Source organism: Zerene cesonia, chromosome 3 (assembly GCF_012273895.1).
Source record: "Zerene cesonia ecotype Mississippi chromosome 3, Zerene_cesonia_1.1, whole genome shotgun sequence".
In the NCBI taxonomy this organism is placed as follows: domain Eukaryota; kingdom Metazoa; phylum Arthropoda; class Insecta; order Lepidoptera; family Pieridae; genus Zerene; species Zerene cesonia.
This window is the reverse complement of record NC_052104.1, coordinates 1,434,758-1,443,741: the sequence shown is the minus strand read 5'-3', so window position 1 is coordinate 1,443,741 and position 8,984 is coordinate 1,434,758. Positions and strand designations below refer to the sequence as shown.

The following is an 8,984-nucleotide window of genomic DNA, read 5'->3' as shown; positions in this document are numbered from 1 at the left end:
AGAATGTGTGTAAAACATATATTATTCCTGCTTCTACTGCTAGTTGGATTTTTCTTATGCATTATAATTTATAGTAATTGATGGGTCATTTTCCTGAATCTTATTTGTATAATGAGATTCAAACCAAAACACAAAACAATAGTATCAAATTTTTTGCTAAACTATCTGCCTGTATCTACTATTATATTTTGCTAATATATACTACTTCATTTAAATTATAAATAATAATACCTAATTATTATTAGAGAAGGGAATTCCAATAGTGTGTTGGAAAATACATCACTATCATTCGCCAGGGAATAAATACATTTTTGTGTTGAAAAATATGGCCTTTATATAAAAAAGGAATCATCGAGAAAAAAATGTTATACATTCTTTTCAATCTAGTAACTACATATTTATATAAACTTTTTGTAATGTATTAAGGGAGAAGACCGTCGACTAGCGAACCTCAGTATTTAACTAGGACGGTGGTCAGTGGTCAGAGTCAGTTATTATTTATTTTGATTGCATTAGTTTTATTTCAATCTTTTTTAATAGGTATGTTTTTTATATAAGCTCATTTTTATCTGATAATCTTACCTAGGGCATAGCTATTAGACTCATCAAATCGTCCTTCAGATTGTAAAGCGTACCAAAATAGAATAGAGTAGGCGAAGTGTCAAAGAACTGCATAAATAACTCTTTTTTTTAACGTAAGAAGTTGTGGGTGGAAACGCCCTTGTTTATCCACGGCGCGACTACTAGTTAAAGGTTAGTTTCAAATGAGCCTCAACCACGTAGTAGAAGAAATTTATAATATTTCCTACTGCTCATACGGTATTGGAATTTTCTAGAATTTCGTACCTAAGTTGAAATATTTAAGCTGCGACGTAATATGCGCAAATCGCTTTATAAAGATGTAGGTACAAACATTTTAATATTGCGAAACGTATTAACTATAATATGATATACGAGTATATAAGTTAGTTATTGATGAAATATTTCGGGCAATCTTAATGGTGCATGATTATTACACGAAAACGCAAAGGAAATTTGTATTGCCTATTAAAGGCTGGATTGGAGCTAAATAAAAATTAGTCACTTAGAAATGATCCAAATCTAAACCAGACAGATAGTCTTGCAAAAACAGGTTCTAGGTTGTTTTTGAATTAGGAATATTTTAAACGTATGTTTAAATCAAAAACAGCTCCATATATAATATGACGACTGTAAAATTAAACAGAATTTCTTTTGCATTTATTATTGTATTGTATGCATCTAAAACGTAAAATGTATTGCTGTTGTCCGAAGCTCTGGGACTTCCCGCTCGTAAGGCGGGTAAACAACAGTTAAATTCCCAGTAACGGAACGTGACTAAAGAAAATCGTCGTTCAGATGTTCCGGTCGACTTCACCGCTATAGGGATACGGCCATCGTCGGGTTTTACTGCTGCGGTATTTGTATGTTTTCCTTTCGGTTTATCTGTTTTTTTTTTTTGTTTTGTTTTTTTGGAATTATTCAATAGGAATATTAATGAATTGACACTTTTTGATTTTAGGTCATAAAGTAGTGTACATCACAAGCCTCTATCACCAGTAATTACGGACACTATGTGTTCAGACTGTCTGTTTAACTGCTATTAGTTCACGTAGTTCATTACTATTAAATCTGTGCGTGTATACAATTGCTTTAATTATATTTCTATAGATGACTAGCTGCGCCCCGCGGTTTCACCCGCGTAATTCCGTATCTCGTAGGAATATCGGGATAGAAAGTAGCCTTTATGTTATTCCAGTTGTCCAGCTATCTATTTACCAAATTTCATTGCAATCGTTTCAGTTGTTTTTGCTTGAAAGAGCAACAAACGCACAAACATCCTTACAAACTTTCGCATTTATAATATTAGTAGGATTAGTAGTATAGTAGTAGGATAGGATTAGTAGGATGTTTAAGCATAAGTGAACGACAAAAAATTGTCGACCGATTGTTCAATATATTAAAATCAAAAAGATGCTTCTAAGACTGGGACGAGGGCAAAGTAATTTCATAGACATGTCCTTAAATATGACTCAATGTTACGCAGAAACTTTGTTGAAGGTACTCATCGGAGTGATATATGGTTCGGTGTGAAAAATGGATTTTCCATCATTACTGCATGTTGTAGGACTCCATTTTGGTACTGAATAAAATATAAATGCAGTATAAATGTAAATATTCTCTAATTATCTATTCGTAGATCTAGTTAATACTAAAGATTTAACTAAATCAATCAAGTACACATGGACAATTGTCACATACCAAAGTTCTATATTGCCGAATCGAATTGTTAACTTATTCGGTGTCGCATGCATTTATAAGTATGTCATCTGAATCATATCATATCGCTGAAACGTCAAAATGCGCTGCGTTCTAGAAATTTCTTTTGTTGATTTCGCATAATATTTGATGACTCGTGAGTGCAGCGGCTTGATAATCGTTTAGTGCGTTTTTTTGTTGTCATTCAAGATATTGTGTTTTGTGTACAATGGAGTCGTTGAAACATCACATTCTCGGCCTAATTTTGATTTCAGAACAACAAATTCCACATGAACCAAAAGGTTTAATGAAACAGATGCGACCTTTTTGTTCTTTCTATTTAAAAATAATAATCAAAGAACAAATATATAACAATAAATATCTGCCCCAATTCATATACGTACTTCTTTATACGCTACGCTGTAACTGTTTTTTTTTATTACTTAATTTAACTCACACAAGCGCACACAACATTGCTTCTTATGTACTTTGAATTTTGTGAAAATTTCAAGAAACATCATTAAATTTTGGTACCTTTTTAAATAAAATATCCAGAAAAAAACAATTTAAATAATTTAAACGTCTTTAAGAGATCTTGATAAATCTTTTATCATCGTGTAAAAGGGGTTGTTCATAATTTAAAAACGGGCACAACATAATTAAATTTTATATTTTTGAGAATCGTCGGATCGTTACCTGAAACATATGACCCTATTAAATTTATCAAAGGTTTTTTTTCTTATTTTTGAGTCATCGGACGGATACTTATCGGACGGATAGCGGAAGATCCGTTCATCCGTTCGCTCAAGGTATTTTCACATAAAATAACAATTATATGACTGAATCATCAGCTCGAATTATCCATATAATCTACTAATTTTAAAATGTATGTGTTTCGTGAATTACATCAATAATATTAACGCAATGTTACTTATCCGTCTGTTATCTGTCTGCCAGCGACCACGCTTGCAGAAAACGTTTGAAATATGATCACTACATTGTATATAACAAAGTCGCTTTCTCTGTCCCTATGTCGCTATGTATGCTCAAATCTTTTTTAATAGATAGAGTCAAGAGGAAGGTTTATATGTATAATATCTATTAGACTACTCTGAATTAACGCTTGCGAAGCCTCGGGCAAAGCTAGTAATGAACAAGTCTCTGCACTACAAATTAAATTCACACTGCATAACTTGGGAACATTGCATGCTCGTACAATTACAAACAAATTTTAACATGCGATGATTTTGAAGGCGATTACGACAATGTGCTAATGTCAATGCACATGTGAATGTTGGGTGAGCAGTCGTGGGAATACATACTAATATCTGGTAACTGGGTTACATTCCTTGTTTGGTTGAGAGCTGGACTAAAGCGATTTTTGCTTGCAGCATTGTACGGAGAATTCGCCTCATTCGACCATTTTAGGCTTGGTATATATATATGATTGTTGCCTTGTGTGAATAACACATGAAATAGTTCGATACAAATGTATAATTTTCTGGTAATAAATATTTACATCATGGTTAGCAGCATCTCTTATTCTATAGTATAGACGGAATTTGTGGCTAAACACTAACTATTATATACAGAATATGATTTTTTGCCATACCCTTTATATCGATAGATTTCTTACAATAACTTCACCTAATTCTATTTAAACTGACAGTTTAAAGCATGTTGTACATATGCCGTTGTTGTTTTTGTTTGTTATAATATATGCAGGAATATTTAATCAATTGAAAAAAATCCTATCCCTTACATTAGAAAGAGACGTAAATATTCGTTTTTTGAAATTATAATACCGTTGTTTGTAAACAAACTTTATGCATAAAGGCGTGTCGCGTAAAATAGTGCAAAGACAAGTTTTCCATCCTAACAATTACGGCAAGTTAAATGTATTTTACAATGTCTCAATTTATAATGCAATAAACTCAGCGAGTGTTAGTTACATTGAGAACCAGCTCTGGTTTATGCACTTTTGCAAGGGCTTATGTAATCGGTTGGTCAATTAATTACAATTTACGGAGGTTACCTACTGCTTACCGTGTGCAATGATTCGATCATTTACATACTAGTTGTTCGCGTGAATGCTGCTATCTAAATGCTGCTATGTTCTAAATAAGGATAAAATATACTGCAACTCCATGAATGTTTATCTCCGAATATATATAGTATTTGGGCATTCGCATGTCACATAGAACACTTTGGTGTTCTGTGTGATCGCTTGATTATCTTTTTTTGTACATGCATTAATAACGAGAGAGATATCAATAAATTAACTGTGTATTCATTCAGGTTTCATACAATTGTAGAACACTAAAAAAGTAGTTTATGTTGTCGGAAAACGTGGTGTTGATGATGATGTTGGTGGTTGTTGAGAGGAGGTGATGTAGTCCTTAACGAATTCGAGGTCACCTTTCAGACGGTAATTGATAATAACATAGGTTTCACAAGATAGCATGAATCAAACTACCCCGCATTATAATTATATACGGAATCATAGCACGAAAATATTCTTGAATTCAGACGGTTAATACCAGACATTACATTAATCACAGCGAATGGGAAAAACGTCGTGATAGTAGGTAGGTAGGTACCATTGATATGGGTAGCTGGAATGATAAAGTCATTACTGGTAATGATGATATGATCGCGGATCGTTTCGGATGCGACGACGACTCATTATAATCACAGCTGTTCTAGAGTGTTCGTAATTATGCAATTGGTTCAATTCATTTGGTAAATAGGTCTCTTAATCTCTGAATCGACGTGATTTCAAATTGGATCATGATAATCGGTTATTTAATTTTCAAGCGTTTTCTTTATACAAATTTTGATGTATATACATATGTGATAAAAAATCGTAGTATGTTAGTAATTATTAAAGATGAGTTATATTATAAAGAGGAAACTTTCTTATTTTTTTATGTTTGTAACGTTTTCACGTAAAAACCATTAGACCGATATCAAAAAGTCTTCCACTATTCAACATCATTGAGTCACATAGATAATGTACCACCGGCGCAGCCGGGGCGAATAGCTAGTAGTTTGTATAATTAAGGAGGGTCATGGTTATAATCCTGCTAAAATAAATAGCTGTTATCTTATGTTTACAAGTTTGTTCTACTATGCTAACATCGCGTGCCTCTTAAATATGTTCACCGAGCTCATTAGCTTGGCTTAAGATCAGATTATCAGATAAGTGCAGTGTTAGGTTTAGTTGACGGCATCGGCGTTTCGCTGCCAGACATATGGTATACTAGCTGCGCCCCGCGGTTGCACCCGTGCAAGTCTATATCCCGTATGAATATCGGTATAAAAAGTTGCCTATATGTTATTCCAGTTGTCCAGCTGTCCACGTACCAAATTTCATCGTAATCGGTTCAGTAGTTTTTGCGTGAAAGAGCAACAAACACACACACATCCTTACAAACTTTCGCATTTATAATATTAGTAGGATAGCAGGAAGTAAGATTAGTAAGATAGGATAGGATATATAATATTTTTACAGAGAGTGTGAATACATGCATTAATCAATTGAAGATGATTTCATGAGTTTATTTCAGAAGTATATAGATTTTTTCCTGCTCTTTCTCTTTGCTCCACGTTATCAGCTAAAAGTTGTGTTGAGATAATTTCTTATCCAATGCGATTCATATTTTCCTCTTACAAGTGGCTGTAATTTTTGGGTGGCTAATTTATTACATTGTTATATCATTATGTATGTTCCTAGTAATTCCTAGTAATTCTAAAAGTAATTCAAACTTCTCTAATACTGATATTTTCAAATGGCAGATAATTGCAATAAAATAATTATTTTTTTTTACTCAAACATTTTTTGCTTACACGTGGTTCTTGAGATTCCGCGAATCAACCTCTCCATCCAGGGTCGTTCAATCTTTTTTAACTAATCTAACATTCGAGTTCTCGGAATATTCCCGAAATTTATGGTAACATTGATGGAAAATTATGAAAATTGTTTTGAGAACTTACCAGATGGAACCATATAATGAACTGACACACGTACAACGAGTGTAATGTAATCATAAGAAATATCATAGACATAGTGAGTTATTACGTACTAGCCTCCCGCCCGCTGCTATGCCCGCGTAGTCAAATAGTTGATGCCTATATCATATTTGCGGTTCCCGTAGTATTTCCGAACTAAAATGCGGAATAAAATTCTTTCTAGAGACTCGAATTATATATTTGTTTTAATTTTTAAAATAATCCTGCAAATCGGTTCAGTGGTTAAGGCATGAGAAAGAGACAGACAGACAGACAGACGGACAGAGTTGCTTACGCATTTATAATTATGCTAAGTAGGGATTATTAACATACTGTTATTTTCTCATTTTTCATACACTTGGCAAATGTCGTACGAGTATGCCTTTGTGAGTTTCATGAGGCGTTCATATTATATTTCGTGGTTTCAGCTTTTAATTTAATTTACGAACTATTATTCAGTTTAATTTAAATCTCAAACGTTTGTGCTTTAAAGAACTTATACGTCGTACGTCGTAATGTATTCAACCAATGAAATATATGAATGAAGAGTGACGCAGTTACCTAATATATAAAATAGAGCATCATAAACTGAATTGACCGAAACATTTCGTATCGGTGCATCATTAATTGATTCATATATATCGTATATCTCGTATTATGCAAATAACTGTTTAAAATGTTTATTTTTGTGCATAGTAAATGACTCAATGTATCCCGCTTGTCTTATCGACGCAGATAACGTATATTGAGTGCTGTCGTGTTAATATTTAAATCGTTATTGGTAATCCGGTCCGCCATTTAAATCGCACTCGAGTTTGCCGATGTTGATAAGATTGTGTATAATGTTTGTACTTTGAACGAAAGCATTAATAATAAAATGACCGATTAATTATTATCGACCGTCGACAGAGGACGAGTACCAGGAGTGAGAATGTAAACTGTTGTTTCGCTGTTTGTTCGCTACGTCCGCGTAGACAAAGGATCTTTGACCACGGTGTAGCTTGAATCACTCTCCAGTCTCCTTACTAAATCAGCGATGTTCCACTGAGTGGCGCGTCTAATCCTACTGATATTATAAATGAGAAAGTCTGTGAGGATGGATGTGTATGTGTGATGTGTATGTATGTTTGTTACTCTTTCACGCAAAAACTACTGAACCGATTGCAATGAAATTAGGTACGTAGATAGCTGGATAACTGGAATATCACATAGGCAACTTTTTATCCCGATATTCCTTCGGGATACAGACTCACGCGGGTGTAACCGCGGGGCGCAGTTAGTTATTGCATAAGGTTATTGAAGCAGGAGTACACGAGAAGTGATACTTGAAAAAATGATCCTCTTTACAGCGTTATTCGATGTTTTGCAAAATATCACATTCCACCTATCACACTCAGTTAAAAAATTCGTATAATACGTGTTTAACAATATATTTAAAACGATATTTCGTTATTATATTACTAAAAAAAATATAATAGTTTAAAAAAAACTATAAAACACGCTTTAACAAAAATCATATTTTGCAAATTGAAAACTGGAATAATTTTATCAAATTAGTGTATTGTCATCGGTCCTCAATAAATCTACAAAGTTTGAACGAAATCTGGCCGTTTAAAGTGGGTCAAAATCGCGCCCAAAGAAGTCAGTTACAAACAAACAAACATACAAACAAACAAACATACAGGTGAAGCTAATAAAAAGCGTGTAAAAATAGGTACTCATTTTTATTAATCTACGCAAGAATTAGTTTATAAGCTAACGTTTTTTTGCACTTTTGAACGCATAATATGTTGACTTTTAGAACGTATTAATAGCTTCAGCAAGGACGGATCCCGCCACTCTATTAAAGATTACATTCCAAGTCTATTTATAGTTATATAGTAAATACTAAGTATGGATGGAAACAATATCGATTAATTTGCGTCCTTTCAGAATTAATTGTGATGTTCTAAAGAGGAATACAAAATGTACTTATGCCTAGCAGTTACAAGCAATACAGAGTGTTCGGAGGAGTTTAGTTACAATCTCTTCCAGGCAAACGGGACGAAGGAGCAAAAAAAAAAACAAACAATCGCAATGTAATAATTAAGAGAGATACTATCTCTTCTCGTTGTTTATGTTGATAAATATTAAATTTATTTTTATGATTCAATAATATAAAAATCGAGATAATATTAAAATTCGTAATTATTAGGTTTATTTTTATGTTGTTATTAAAGACTACATTTTTGTGTGTGTTTTTTTTTTACTTATTTATGAGGAAATGTCGTGAGTACAAAGGTAATTGCAATATTTTGATTTACTTAATACTTTAAATAATGTTATATTATTTAAAATAATGTATTGTAAATAAAAATAGTAATGTGTATATCAAATAGAGTAAACATTGTGTAATATTTTGAAAGCCATTTTATGTATAATTTATATACCTACCAATAGGTTATTACAATTAAATTAATGATTTAATTATAAATTTAAATGTAGGATAATTCTCATTTGTCAATACCAGATTACGGCTTGTTTATTAACAAGTGAACATTTTTTCTTATATATATATATATATATATATATAGATAACTTGTTCAAAATTATTTTGGGTTTTTACGATGATTGTTTGTTATCTATATTTGTCTTTTGGCGCAGTTATAAAATGCAATTACGAGCGTAGGTAGTACTTGCAAAGTGGCACGGGAAAT

General features: G+C 32.6%; 1 protein-coding gene across 1 annotated transcript in view; it reads left to right on the top strand.

Moving 5' to 3' along the window:
- LOC119837027 (E3 ubiquitin-protein ligase RNF19B-like) overlaps positions 1–8,984 on the top strand; it is a 62,632-nt gene that overhangs the window by 27,483 nt on the left and 26,165 nt on the right. The gene's annotated exons all lie outside the window — the stretch shown is intronic.